This window comes from Takifugu rubripes, chromosome 19 (assembly GCF_901000725.2).
Source record: "Takifugu rubripes chromosome 19, fTakRub1.2, whole genome shotgun sequence".
NCBI classification, from domain to species: Eukaryota; Metazoa; Chordata; class Actinopteri; order Tetraodontiformes; family Tetraodontidae; genus Takifugu; species Takifugu rubripes.
Genome location: NC_042303.1, coordinates 17,666,011 through 17,680,930, shown reverse-complemented (window position 1 = coordinate 17,680,930; position 14,920 = coordinate 17,666,011). Strand labels below are relative to the sequence as shown.

Sequence of the window (14,920 nt, the reverse complement as noted above, 5' to 3'; positions counted from 1 at the left end):
CGGCAGTTTGTAATACCAAACCTGGAGAAGGACAGACGACGCATCAAATCTTTAGAAAATATCATTTGGAGTTTTAATCAAAAATGACAAAGGACTTAATTTAACCTTCACTGTAGAAAAAAAAAAGAAAAGTATAAAAGCAGTCAGTGCAGCAGGGGGGGTGGGGGAGGGGGGCTGGATACTGCCAATCAGTCAAGTGATGAAAGAACCATCCAATATTAACAGTAGAAGCTCCTCTCAGCTCATCCTCTGGCCAGAGTTCAGGTCACCTGTGTACAAGGTGACAGTGATAACCTGCACACAGATGCTGCTGAGGCTCCCCCGCGACCCCCCCGTCAGCCCTGGGGCAGGACTGGCCAATGACACGCGGTTCTTCACACTGGCCCAACTCCTGGGAACTGGCATTAAAAGGGACTGGAGCACATTTGACACTTCCTTCGCCGTGTCTGTTTATGGTTGTATTAATAGATGTGTAAGTCCCTCGTTTTTAACATCGCTCATGAATATTTCACGGGGAGTTAATATTAATCTGATCAGAAATTATCTTCCCTCAATAATTCAAAAAGCACATTAATTATTCAATAAAAAGAATGTGCTACTCATTTGAGGGAGGAAAAAACGGAGACACTCGATGAGTAAATGTGAGAGAAATCCAGCCAAAGTCGCCTGGATTTGCCGCGGTTACATTTAACGACTTCACTTGTAACAAGAAAAACTTTGTAATCAGGACCACTGGCTGCCGATGAAGTGCAGGATGCTGCATGTGCGTGCCTCCACAGATAAAGAAGACCTGGACCCTCTGAGATTACAAACGTCTTCCATCGGAGATTTACTGGGATTAGATGGTGAAATAAAGACCTAATCTTTATTTGACGGGGAAGCCAATCTCAGGCTGGCTGGTCGGGCCCCTCTCTCCCTCTCACAGCTCACTTCCAGGACCACATTCCGTCGGCTTATTTAAAACAACATTTAGGGGGAATATTCGGCCTTGTACGAGCTTTCAATCCGAATTTAACAGAAAGCGAAACGTGATTTTTCACAGCCGAAGGACGCTTACACAAACTCCGCAAACGGCGCTCTGTACTGGGTCACATCCTTCTCTGACCTGCTGGGTCTGATTGAAAATCCAACCAATTTCCACGAGCAGTTTAATGACAGATGGAGGGAGATATTTCACCGAGATGTATAGTCGGGACTGATAAACTATTAATCACAGCCGTGGACAATGACACCAGCTAAATTTAAACACAAAGTTAAAAAAAATCCTCCTTTAATCCTTGAATTATTCATCAGCAAGAGCTGTTATTGCTGCATATGGAGGAGAGTTGATAATTAAAACTCCAGATTACACTTTTTTTCACTGTATTTTGATGGTTGGGTGTCACAACTTAGTGCGGTTGAGTGTGAAGCGTCGGCAACAAACAAAATCCACGTTTTGGTGCCAATTCTTTCACCACTATTGCATTTTCACCATTTTGCACAGCTTCCCAAGCCACCAAAAAGATAAAAACTACACAGACGTGACGTAGGAATGCACCACCGTGCTGCTGCGGATCTCCTTCATATAAAATAAGTCAAGTAAACGTACCTCTGTGAGGCAACAACGATGAATTACGGACTCAACTAACTAAGACTGGACGCATTAACACAAACTCTTTAAAAAGTCATGACAACACAGTTGGGCAGCAGGAGAAAATGAAGCACGCTGCACCGCGCACGTCAGAGGGAGCAGTAAATGACCACATTCTGGGCCCTTTGCACAACAGTCGCAACCCACCAACAAGCTGTGTGAAAATTAATTAATGAAGGAGCTCACAATGTGAGCAGAACATTTAGCAGCTGGCACTTCATCCACACGTTGTTCCACCCTACAGGTAATATATAACTAATGAATGCACAGGAAAATGCTAATGCTTGCACATCGGAGGTCTGTATTTAATCTTTGGGCAGTTATCTCCTGCTATTTTCCTATGGAGCCGGCAGACAAAGGCTTTGTTTGTGCGCTCAACGCCACCTTTAGTGATTCTGCCTCACAATATCTTTGCTGCTCTCTTCCGTGTATCACAGCAGCAAACAGAGTAGGCAAATACTAAAAGCCATAACGCATTATATTGTTTGGTGGTAACATTTGAATATTTAAATGGAATGTTTTAGATCTAAATGTCCCCCCCATTTCAAATTTCCATACGCTGGAAGCGCCGAGTACGAACAGTTAGGGTTGCCCACGTGGCAGGTTGAAGACTCTGCCAGCGCATTTGCATCTTTTCTGCAGAATATTGCTTTGGAGCATTATGGCGTTCTTGCTTCGCGCACTTGTTAACAACACAGGTGAGGATGTTAGCCGTGTTTAATAAACGCCGACTGCGGCCCGTGTCACAGTCGCCCAGCTGAATGTGTGAATCACCCACGTACATGCCACTTAACCAAATTGGCAAAGCTGATAAGCCATATTTACATAGCAGTGTTGCTGGGTGTGATTACTATCAGTAAAACTTCCCCCCACGCTCTGATGGAAAGTTGGGATGGAACTTACAGTGGGTTAGAGACGGAGGGGAAAATGGCCCAATTACACCAATGAATATAAACACTCACACCAGGGAATCCGAGTGGTAAACAGATGTGGGGTGACGTTCTGCTGTAGAGATCAGTCAAGCGGCTCCTTCACACCGTCACTCATTCACTTGTTCTGATAGATTCCCATTTCCTGGGCTGCAGTCGCTCCATTTGCTTCAGAACCAGTGGCGCCGGGCAGAAAAGGACTGCTGAAAAATCCATTTACACGTCGCGAGGAAAGTTAATGTCTGATGCCGTAGGACCCGACAGTTTACCCTAAATGGGCTCCGTGGAGGGTCAGACTTTAGTTCTGCCTCCACAAGAAAGCCGGCAGTCTTAGCGACGACTTTCCCAACTAAATAAAGAGACTACAGTATTCAGAATGATGCCACATGATGAGATTTGGTCCCGGCTCTCTGAGCATTTGTACTCACGCGGCGTATTGAAAAGGACATCGCCTTTGGCTGTTGTCTCATCGGGGGCCTACCTGTCAGCCCGCTGATATGATGCCCTTTGAACGCCAGCGCGTACGTGTGATCAGAGCTGCAGCGCGAACCGATGATGAAAAAGTGACTGGGGGTGTCAAAGCAGCCTACAAACAGGCCTGTCCTCTCCCAGACAGGAAGCTGCGAGCCGCGGAGGCGCTGCCTTGTCTCATCTGCCAGCGCATCTGATGGCGAGCACGCGCCACGCCGGACAGCTGTTTTGATTTCAGCCCGTGTGACACATCTGTTGCTTGTCACATCGCGTCGTGGCTGTCTGGGAGCTTAGCTCGATCCGGACAGCGCTCCTCTTTTATAAGCAGGGCTCACGCCTGCAGCCGGGCCTGCACGGTACATATAACGGAGAGGTCCAAGGAGATGCTGTGCACGTGACCCTGCTTCGGCTAATGGGAGCAGAGCATCCATGCTGTGTGGCACATGCAGTATAAATATTATCTGGGATTGGAAAAGCAAAAGAAAAGGAACCTTTTTTGAAACTTCCGCCATCTCTACGTGAGCTCTGTCGCACGACTAATTAAGAAACCTGTAAATCAAATCTCCATTTTCACCAGGTTCCTCACAATGTGCTTTTTATGGAGCTTCTAAGTGCTCTGCACGAGTATTTCGCCAAACTAAAATCAAACATATTCTGTGTGAGACTCCCACTGTCAGCTTAAATACATGAGCAATGACCATGGCTAATTGGATCCAACCCATCTATCCATCTATGAAGTACAGCTGCTGCATCAGCAAAAATCAAACGACATTGTTTCGCTCAGAGTGAGTTGAGGCCAGGAGGAACGAGCCAGAACGGTATTAATTAACGGGCTTTTACCCCGGTCCCTGCGTGCAGCACAACCTTCCCTTTTTTAAGCACAACATGACAGCTTGTTTGGATGCAACACACATCTGCTCATCGATAGGACCTTTGGTTTGTGTCTGTTTGCTCCGAAAGGAAAGAAATTCAGAAATAAAATTGGATCAAATGTTACTTTTAAACGCATCATCGCTTCAACTTGTTTAAAAATCTTGAAATATTGAAACGTGAACTTTCAAGACAACAGATGTAATCTGATGAATGACCAGGAACTATTCTGTAGAATCATTTTTGTACACATCTGACTCTTTAATGTCATTCAAGATCAAAGAAAAATGTTTCTTTATGGTGAGATGATCGAAAGACTGTGAGCAGAACGGAAGCGCTGGAGAAGCTCCTCATCGGACTCATGGTTGAGAGACACACATTCTTCTAGAACAGATTCTGGAGGACAAGCTGCTGCCCACCTGTGGGAAACTACTGGATGGACCAGAACTTTAGCACCATAAACTTCTTCATCCAAAAGGGTGAGGTTTCAAATAGATGCTGGAAAGATCCGGACTGCTGGAAACCTTCCTCAGCGATGGGCAGGAGCAGCTGAGGAAGGTTTCCAGCAGTCCGGATCAGGGGCCGATTCCTCTGAAGGACCCGGACAGTCATGGAGGAAGTACCGCTACTTTGAGTTCTGTCATTCTGGACCCTTTAACAGTACTGAGCCCACTTTAATTAGTTGAATTAGTTTTCTGCTATTTGTTCTCTGTAAATAAAAATCTGTAATGTATAGAGTTGGTTTGGTCACTTTCTTCTTGTATGTACTGAATTCTGGTATATTTTCTAGATTTCCTCATGAGAAGCAAACTACTGAACAGCACGTCATGACTTCTCGATACCTGCAAAGTGTGAGCTGACGAGCAACCAGCAGGGGGTGTTTTGAAAAGGTTTCACTAGTTATTGTGCTCACTCCAAACAGTCTCTAACTTCAGGACGCGATGCAACCAACGCTCAGCATATACGAGGACAAATCTTTACGCGTTTTATTATTATTGTAGGCGTTTCCTACATTAACGACAGGAAACGCTCGCAGGTTACTACGGATGCGCCTCCGGTTTCAGGGGTCAACTTTCTCTACTACATCAACACTTTGTGCTCATTTTAGGTAAACTAATGTGGACGGTTCCTCTGTTTCTTAGGAATTTTGGATTCAACTTAAAGAGAAGGTAAATAATAAAGGGGGGTTTGCATCGGCAGCGAGTTCTTTCTCTCGACTCGACTTTCTCTCGACTCTGCTTGTCGAAACTTGCGTTCTTATTAGACGACATCAGTCGCCGCCCTGAAGTCATTTACAGCCGAAGTGTCAATCCTTGCTGCTCATCCTCTGCTTCATTATTATATCATTAATTCAAACGAAAAACAAAGAATTGTAGCGAAATGACAACGCTTTTCTGAATTTGCATCAGAACCTGGTCTGTTATGCAAATGACATTCCTCTTAAAGACGGCAGGGGAAAAAAATGTTGGCTCATTTACATCATCAAATAACACAACACTCATATTTTCCATATGCTATCAAGCTGGTTTGCAGAAGCACCAAGATGGAAACGATCAGCAGAGTAGGGAAAGTGAAAACGGGGTTGAATGTGTGTGGGATTGAGCGCCACCGCCGCCATTTTGACCACAACAAGACACGTAGCTGCACTGGCGCTACAGGGAGGCACCACGCAGGACTCTAATATATGCAAAGAAGGATCATTTTCCTAAGGCCGGCATCTGAAGATCAGTCCGGCCTTCATTAGCTTCCATCTGACACGGATGCGAACAACATGTTGATTTACCACGCGAGCGCCGCCCCTCCTCCTTGAAAAAAGCCCAAACACTCACATTCCTCTCCTCTCTCTGAGACCTGGACAGCAAATTCCTCTGGAAATATCACAGGTTGTTAGCATTCCTGAGAGAATTTTACACGCTTGTACACTAAGGCCTTAATTAGATACACTATTTGATCATCCAGCAGCTGGGCTTTATTAAAAATACGAGTTCGTGTCAGCCTACAGTCAAGTCCGGCTCAACGTGAAAGTGAATATGAATATTCATGTCTTCCCTCTGTACGATAAATCTACACCGCTCAACAGTATTTGTGCGGCTGCTGCCCTCGACACTTCATCTAGAGAAGCATTTATTCACTATTCCATCCAATTAAATACAAGCATTTCTGTCCCGGCTCTTCAAAAAAAAAACAAAAAAAAAAACACGACACCCTGAGAAACGAAGACGTTTTTGAAAAATTTCCACAACATCATTGACTGGAAAGACGAGACCACTTGAAGCTAAAGGTCGGCGCCAGATGTGAGCTGAGGAAAGAAGAGAGGTAAAGCCCAGCTGAAGGTCGCGCGGGACCACGAAACGGAGGATTTAAGGCCTCCGCCGCATGGAGGTGAGCCGTGTTTCGTATTTACGTGACGCCGCAGGCTCTCGGGTGACTGTGCTGCGCGCAGTCGGCCCGGGGTCACCGCTGGTTTCTGACGTGTTTATACACCACACAGAGTAACGACTGCTGACGAGTCTCCTCGCTGTCCGGGCTTGCAACACCGGCCACGTTTTCATTTGCAGCGTCATTCAAAACGATGTAAATACACAACTGCATCGGGGAAACGAGGGAACGGTTGCTATGCAAAACCCTCTTATCATATCCAGCTCACAATAATTTCCATATAATGCCTCCATGCGCAGAGGCATTAAAACAAGTCCGGCCGCGGGTTATAAATGGAGACAGCCTTGCAGTGTTAACTGACTCACGCATGTAAAATACTTACTTTGATCTGTGCCTCCACAGGATGTCACCACTGGGGTCTCCAGGCTGGACCGGTTCAGAGGCAAGGAGAGAAGAAGACGTGGGAGGCAGGAAAGACAGGGGGTTGGAGTGGTAGAGGGGGAAGAAAAACATTGGAAATTATTTAAAACCCGAAAAAACACAAACACAATCAATAGATGTCTTTGAAGGTTACTCCATGCAAGTGCTCACACCCACACACACCTACGAGCCGAGCGCGGCGGCGATATAGTCAAGGGACAAAAAAAAACAGGTCACGTTCAAATGAATATTCATTAAAGTAGAATTAAAAAGGTTTCACACCGTCTCCCTTGAAATAACTGTGGGTACATATTTAGCAACTCAAATGAGAAGTCCCTTGATTAAACAAATAATTGCGCGTTCCAAAAGCTGTAACTGAGTCCAAATTAATTTGAACGTTGCACTAATTCCATTTAAACACTGCTCCTCCCTGACCTTGGATCAAGCGCCTGTTAATTACTGCCTTGTGAAACGGAATCCCAACAGTGTTGATGGAAAATACAAACAGTTTCAACGTGCTGCCCCACACCCCCGGTCCGGCACGATTCCCTCTGATTTGACTTATTTACCAGTCAAAAAGCCCCAGTTTCATTATAACATCAGAAAGTGGCGTGGTTTTCCTCTCACAATAACGTAGTGCTAACGCTGTCTGGAGCCCTAATGATGCAGCTCGTTGATGAACAGATCGTTACACCAAAGGGGAGTGCAACATGCACAACATGCACAACTAAGAACCGCCCGTGTCTGCGGAGCTTCCGAATCAAAACCCAGACACACGGTTGCTATTAAGCACCATTTCCGTCCCAGATTCAGACAAAATGTGAGCGCAGAGCTTCTTTCCATTCAAATAAATGCCACCAAATATAAAATCAATATGCCAGATATTAATTTGAAAGCCACTCGACGTGTGATGAACAGGGATGACGAACGCTGGGAGCCACCAGAAGACCCGTGCTCCCCTTCCAACAACGTCAGGCCCACCTAAACCAACAACTGGTTAGCAGCTTTGGTTTAAACAGCTGCAACACGAGCAGGCGGATGAAAGTCGGCCAACTTTATTTCCCCAGCGGAGGCTTTCCGAGCATTCCGTGTGTTTCAACATTTTAACCGGAACGTTTGTGTTTTGTCGTTGATCGTGACGGCCCTAAACAAGCCACCGCCGCCGCGTCCAGCCGCTCCCATCGTGGAGGGCTGTTTCAAAATGACTATTTTAGCAGCGCTGCAGTTGGCTGTGGCTCGGGCTCACACCCCCGTGCCCCTTTACCTTACCTCCTTCCCTCCGCTGGCAAACACTGAGGGAAGAAACAACAAAATGTGTTTCCTGAAAGGGAGGAGAAGTGGAAAAAGCCCATCCTGCCCCGAGAATCACCGCCGTCCCTCCAGATCCACCACCACTGGCCTTTCTGCAGAGCCAGCAAAACTTCCCCAAGAGGGAGTGTCTGCCAACTCAAACAGGACTCGCTCTCCTCTCTGCGGGCCGCCAGTTGTCCGTGTGAGGCCTGCGCTGGGCTTCCTGAGGGCTCGCTGCAGCTGGAGCTCTTTGAATAAAGGTAACGGCAATGTCACAGCTACTGTAAACTAGCAGGGCCGCTGCTGTCAGCAGGACGCTCGCAATCAAAGCAGAAACAGCCCCACCTAAAACACAACTGTTGTTTCTTTTTGCCCCCCCCATCCCGTTCGTACAGCCTCGGGTTCAGACTTCTCGTGGATCACAAAGAGAGCTCGCAGGCGCCATCCTGACAGCGAGGACGCCAGGAGACGTTGAAGCGCGGCGTTTAAAAATAAGGAAAACGATTTGTGTGTTTGGTTGTAACGCCGCGCAGACACGTGACACCGGAGAGGAAACCAGAACAGCCGAGCGAGAGCGGCTTTTTTTTTTCTTTTTTTTTTCCTGCTGAATTTAGAAACACTAATTAGTTTTGTTCTCATAAAGGCAACCTGAAAACGACCAATTAGAAAGCGAAAATGAGACGTGCAGAGGAAACAAGAGCTTGTCATTCCCAGCGTTTAAGTACCATATGTGTGACTCTACTGTGATGACTTTATCTCCCCCTCCCTCTCACACACGTGCACGTGCACGCGCACACACGGTTGGCAGGCAGCCTGCTAAACCTGATGTCACATCCATACTCCGACCAGTTAAAGGCCCTTTAAATCAAATCACAGTTAGATGGAAACTATTACAAATCTGCACGGCCACATCAAAGCAGCAGCGAGCAGCTTGGCCATGCAGATGTCTGGAGCACCAGTGTGGGGAGAGGATGCAGCCCAGCAGGCCGACCACGGCACCAGCGGGCCGACCACGGCACCAGCAGGCCGACCACGGCACCAGCAGGCCGACCACGGCACCAGCAGGCCGACCACGGCACCAGCAGGCCGACCACGGCACCAGCTGCCGTCAGTTCTACCGGGCTCGAGCTCTCCTGCTCACCGGCGCCTCCGTCCTGTACTTCCTTCCTCAAAGGTAGCCGGTAATTCCAGTTCTAAACAAACTCGGAGGTGATTCCGTGTTTTTTTTTGGGCCGGCCATTAGAAACGAAGGTAAGAACCTATGGAAATTATCTTTAGATATTTCGCAGATATTCCCAGAGCAACCGGTGGCAACGGTGCTTCATCACTGTCAGCCCCAAGATGGATGGGCTGTCAGCGCCTTCCCCCGTCCAGGATCCAGCTTCAGGGCTGGGAAGGAGCTAAAAAAGGTCCGGGCTTTGCTTTTCCAGGCCGGCGCCTTTTACTGGGAGTAATTCTCAGATGCCCGGTCGCTGCCAACGTCCTTGCAGCCAATGGCGGAGAGGCCAGTAAGTTCACATCGGCTGCAGAGTGTAACAGCACCGAACATCTGCTCATGAATGAGAGCGCTGCCCACTAACTCAGCGAGTCCAGGCCCGCTGATGAAAAATTCAACGTTCTCCTGGCTGGCACGCTTGTTTTGCACAATTCTCCTGAGCCCAGAGAATTATATTAAGAGAATTTCAGCACAGCCTGGTGTATCTGAGAGAACAGCTGGCACCGAACAGGGATCTGCCGCTCTGCGAGAGCTCGGGGACCTCGCGCGGGATCGGCCTTCCACTACACCGTTTGTCCTTGAGGGAAAATGTATATAGGTGTTAAGCACCTTGGTAATAAACATAAAGCAGAGGCTACATTTATGTGATTACAGCATCGGTGTGGGTTAGAGAGGACAGAGCTCATCCGATGAATCGATATGGAGCAGAAAGAGGAGACGAGGGGCGATTGTGACAATAAGGAGCCCTCTCAGGAGACTCCTTCTCTGCCCCCCCCCCTCCTCAGTGGGGCTTGTTTAGCTCATCCGATTGTTAACCGGGAAGGACCGGCCTCCAGCCCAACGATATGGAATGATCCTTATGAAAACCAGAAGTGGGGTGACTTCATCAAAGAGTCGAAGGGAGTCCCACAACCCCGCCGCTCCACCGCTGCAATTACGCGCCTGGTGCCATTTCTGACATAACTGCTTCCAAAAAAGGGCCTGGCGTGATCGGCACTTAAATAAAGACACGTTTCGTGAGAAAAACAAGATACAATCTGACGCTCTCGGCTGAATATTTACACGAACTTTCCCCCGAACATGATGAAAGAGTTTCAGTTTAAAAATGTGAAGTTTAAGGAAGCGATGACTCCGAGCACATACCAAGAATAAAAGATTACCACACTCGTTAATTTCACTTCTGTCTTTGTGAAATTCTTTTAAAAGATTTCTACATGTCAGCACTGGAGCGAACCTGACTAACTTCACCCATTTTTCGTCACGTTGTTGGTTTGATCTGAAACCAATGGCGGCTGGAGCCGCGCCGCAGGTATGGCAGCGGCCCAGGCAGCAGATCGGCGGCGGCCAACGCAATATTGCCGGTGCAAAACCGTCTGCAGAGAAGCTCATTTAGCCGGTGACAAATGACAGCACTTTGTCTTCCTGACATGATCCCTCCTTCATCACATGTCCAACATCACGAGGAAATAGGAAATGGCACATTATCGCACTGACAAACAATTACAACCACGTCATTAGCAGCGAGCCAGGGCCCGAAACTGTGAACACAACACCCGGCCGAGCAGAGGCGCCGCGGAATCAATCACGACACGCCCTGATCCTACGATTCGGGCCGGGGAACGAGGGCGATAACAGACATGTGAATAAATGATCCCGAGAAATCAAAAGTTCCTCGTCTCGGAATACAGATTCACGCTGATGAATTAGCAGCGATTGCCTTTTATTAAAAGCCGAGACTTTGGAGGAGTTCGCCTTAAGTGACTTAATCAGATACAGAGCATTAGTATCTGCTTTAATACATCTGGCGGTGTCAGCTGGCAGATGAAAAGCTAGCCCCTGTAAATATGACTGCTTACTCCGAACACAAACATTGTTGACACCTAATGCAATTTCAGCGGGACGCCCAACTGAAGGCGCACGGGGGTAATATAACGCTTAATGAGAATTCCTTCCAGCTTGAGACCTCGGTGAGATAGCCATAATGCATGGCTTCTCTTTTTAATAAAATAATTGTTACAGTTATTAAAGATGAATCTCATCACAGTGGAGATGACAAAATAATTCATTACCAAAACCAAGGCTTTAAATAGCTGCAAATTATGAAGCCCTACCCCCACCCACCCCTGAAAGTATACTGTAGATAAATGGGCTCCTTTTGCCGTATAAATATTCAATATATGCTGCCCTTGAAAGATCTTGCAAACGTCTGCCAAAAGGTTTGCAGACACGTGAAACAAAAACACTTGAACTGCGTCCATACTACTGTCGTTACATCCACTTCCTTCCTCATTCTTCGACTCCTTCCTGAACGCCATAGCAACCGGAGTCAATACATTTAAAAAAAACAAAAAAACATTCATTTATGGTTTGGTTTTTGCAATCTCTGCGTGAGCTGACAAGCGTTAGCTTTAAAACAAGCGGCGCTGGGCCTCCGGCACCGGGCCCGTTCCAGGGTGACTGATGATGTCACCGATCAATAGCCAAACATCTGAGGCTAACAAAGTGGTTAAATATTGAGCAGCGAGGACCAGATTCGATCTAAACGAGGGTACGGGAGGTTCAGCCTGCATGTCTGCACCACGTCGGTGCTTTTCTTCCCCAGCAGCTTCTTCGACGACATGTTTTTTTTGCAGCTTGACTCTGATGTCAGAGCCCTGCCGGCGGACATGCCTGCTTTTATTGGCGCAGTCCAGCGGCACCAACTTAAAGCTGCACATGTGAGACCTGCTAGTCTGCCGCCACCTTGATCTCACACCCCTTTTCTAGATTTATGCTTTCCAAAGACAGCGTTTGCAGCGGCGGCCTGCTAACTTCCCACCGTGCCTTTTAACCTGTCATGTTTCAGTCCCTCCACACGTCAAGAGGAAATGCTTTATTGAGACACGGAGAGTTACTGTGACGCACTGGCGCATTAATGTCGAAACGGCAAAGTTATTTAGACCAATAAAAGGCTAATATATTGTGGAAGTGGAATTACAAAGAAGTTATCTCCGCCTTAATACCCCCGATGTTGTTTAGATCAATAAAGCGCATTAAAGTGCAGACCTCAAGAGCAGCAAAGCAACTGTGGCTGGAATCTGGGGGCAGAGGGCTTTTCTGAGCAACAAAAAATGGCTGAAACACATAAAAAAAAACATAACTCTGTAGTATATTAACTTTAAATACAACTGGGTTGACTGCCTGCTTTATGGGGCCTTTTGTTCTCTTGGAATGACTTAAAAGGTGCATGTGCAGGTGACACATGTATGATCTGAATAAGGACGAACAGTTGCTGCCCCAAAACACCCGTGGATCATAAAGTTCCCATTTATCTTGCCGTAAATGACAATTACTGCGTGTTGTCCTTAACGCGCGTCTGAGGGGGGGGAAAACAAGATCAAAAACACACTAGTGAAAGTTGAAAGGAAGGCCTTTCACACAAGTCACCATGCCTCATCTCCCAGGGTGCCCCTGGTTCATGCTACGCGCTACATGCTACGCTAATTCTCATCAGCATCCACAAGGTGATGCACTAAATCAGCTGCAATCTGTCCGTCAATCGGAGATGTAATGACCACAGCACAAGCGCCGCCCCCGCTGCAACGCCGAGGACCGACATTCGCCGCGCGCGCGTGCGTCAGTGTGTGTGCACGTGCACGTGTGCTTTTGAAAGTGCAGACATTCACGTGCACACAAATTGCAGCACACAGAGACACCACAGGAAACCACAGGAAGCAGAGTTTTGACGCTATCTCTATAAACACGTGAAATGGCAAACAAGATTTTTTTTTTTAGTACATTATGTCCCCTTTGGCTTTGACGCTGTCAATAGGAAGTTTACAGACACCCTGCTAATCGAGTGGGGGAACTGCACTCAAAGCAGAAACAATGCTAATAACAGAAAAAAGCTTTTTAAGGGTTCTGCTGCTTTTTGCGCCCTCTCACCTCTGTGTGTTTTTAGATGAGCACTCTGAATGATACTGGGATTTTAGCCCTGGAACGCAGGGCTAAAACTCTCCACATGCTCCCGTTCTCTTGCTTTTGTTTGCCATCTTCCTTTGTTATTGCACTAAAAGCATGATCGGCGATTGCATTACAATCTGCCAATTTAACCAGGGAAAAAAATGAGACGCGTGTCCTATAAGACAGCGGGCCGTTGTGTGTTTACATCCAAGGAAGCTTCGGGGGTTTCAGCTTCAGAGAGCGGGCTAAATTAGGAAGAAGGCTCCGACGTGCCTCCGCGGATCTGAAACCGCACGAAGGCAGGCTTCTGAAAATCTGTTTAAGATGACATTTAAAAGAAAAATGAAAGAACTTAATCTAAATTTAAATCTGGATTCATGCAGGTCGCCAACACACACACACACACACACACACACACACACACACACACACACGGACTGACATCACTAATAAGTGAAAACGATAAATCTGCAAACTTAACAATTCAGCCAGTGTAACAGGCAACATTATGGCTACAGTAGACAAAAAAAAGCAGAATAAAGCAGAATAAAGCAGCTCTTAGCAGCTCCAAACGGGAGCATAAATAAAATGTGGCACATCTTTTACCTTCTTCAATTATCTGCCTTTTGACATGCACGCTGAGCACAGTGTAATTAACATCTCAGCAGATAATGGGGTCACTTCTCACTGATCAATCTCTCACATATATTATTTTCCTTTTTACCAATCGAAACCCCGTGTGATTCTAAGCAGGCGTTCGCCAATTTTTCCCCCCCGTTTTCAGGCAGGACATTTATTAAAGCTCTGGTAATAAGCCTAATGTCTCCTCCAATCGAGCTCATCTTCCAAAACATCAATTAGGCTAAAACACAGCTAGCAGTCAAATAATAGAGCCTCCGCTATCACCCAAAAACAGGAGTTTTTTTTAACCAACTGGTACAAAACGAAACCGCGTTGTCACATCAACATCAACATTTAGTGTCACGCCACACAAGAAATTGTTAAAAGGCGCTTAGAAAACAGTGAAATGTCACTTTGATTGTGAGACGGCAGCGGCGTGGTGTAAAACATGCATTAGTGTCCCCAGAGCTGCAGCTTTAAACAACACGGCATCAATATTCCGTAATCACAGCTCAATTAAACACAACAATCGACAGAATCTCGCCGCCGTGGCTGCAGTCTTAATTAGCGTGCGGTAACAGTCGCGCAATTCTTCAAAAACCTTTCAACTCTGCTTTCACTTGCAAAACAAACCGTTAGTGCAACAAGTCGGCAACTGCACGGCGCCGCTCCCTCGGGTTATTTGTCGGATGCTTTGAACAAACCTCAAATCAGCCCTGAGATTTATGTTGTTTTGTGTGTCATCTCTGCCCCCCCCCCCCCCCCACCTCCCCCCCGGGGGTGCTTTAGGTTTTTGTTTGGCCGTGTGCAGGTGAGCGACGCTTCGGGGGAAGAGACGGATCAACGGTCGCCGCAAAGAGCCAAGGATTGGAAATCTTTACCGGTGGAAGAGATTTAGCAGGAAAAGTGTGTGTGAAGTGCGTCTGGCTGCATCACTCACACCTTTCTAGTGCCTCGTCTACTGGAGCCGACCCCCCCGCCTAGATTAGACCTTAGATTTACTTTTATTGACAATGACATCATTGTCATTCTGTCACTCAGAATAAAGCCACTAACCTGTGTGGTTCAATTTCTTTATTTAGAGCTCAGCCTCTCTTTATTTCAGCTGTCATCACCTGTGAATTTTAGATGTCTCGATGGTAATTTATGTCC

The 14,920-nt window shown here is 46.9% G+C and overlaps 1 protein-coding gene across 9 annotated transcripts in view; it reads right to left on the bottom strand.

Moving 5' to 3' along the window:
- The window catches only part of foxp1b (forkhead box P1b), a 119,012-nt gene that overhangs the window by 85,526 nt on the left and 18,566 nt on the right, over positions 1–14,920 (bottom strand). For 7 of the 9 annotated variants that reach the window (XR_003886064.1, XM_029826996.1, XM_029826998.1 and 4 more), the window contains exon 3: positions 6,662–6,705. The exons of the other annotated variants lie outside the window; for them this stretch is intronic. The gene's annotated coding sequence lies outside the window, so the exon portion shown is untranslated. The remainder of the gene's footprint in view (positions 1–6,661; positions 6,706–14,920) is intronic. 9 annotated transcript variants of the gene reach the window in all.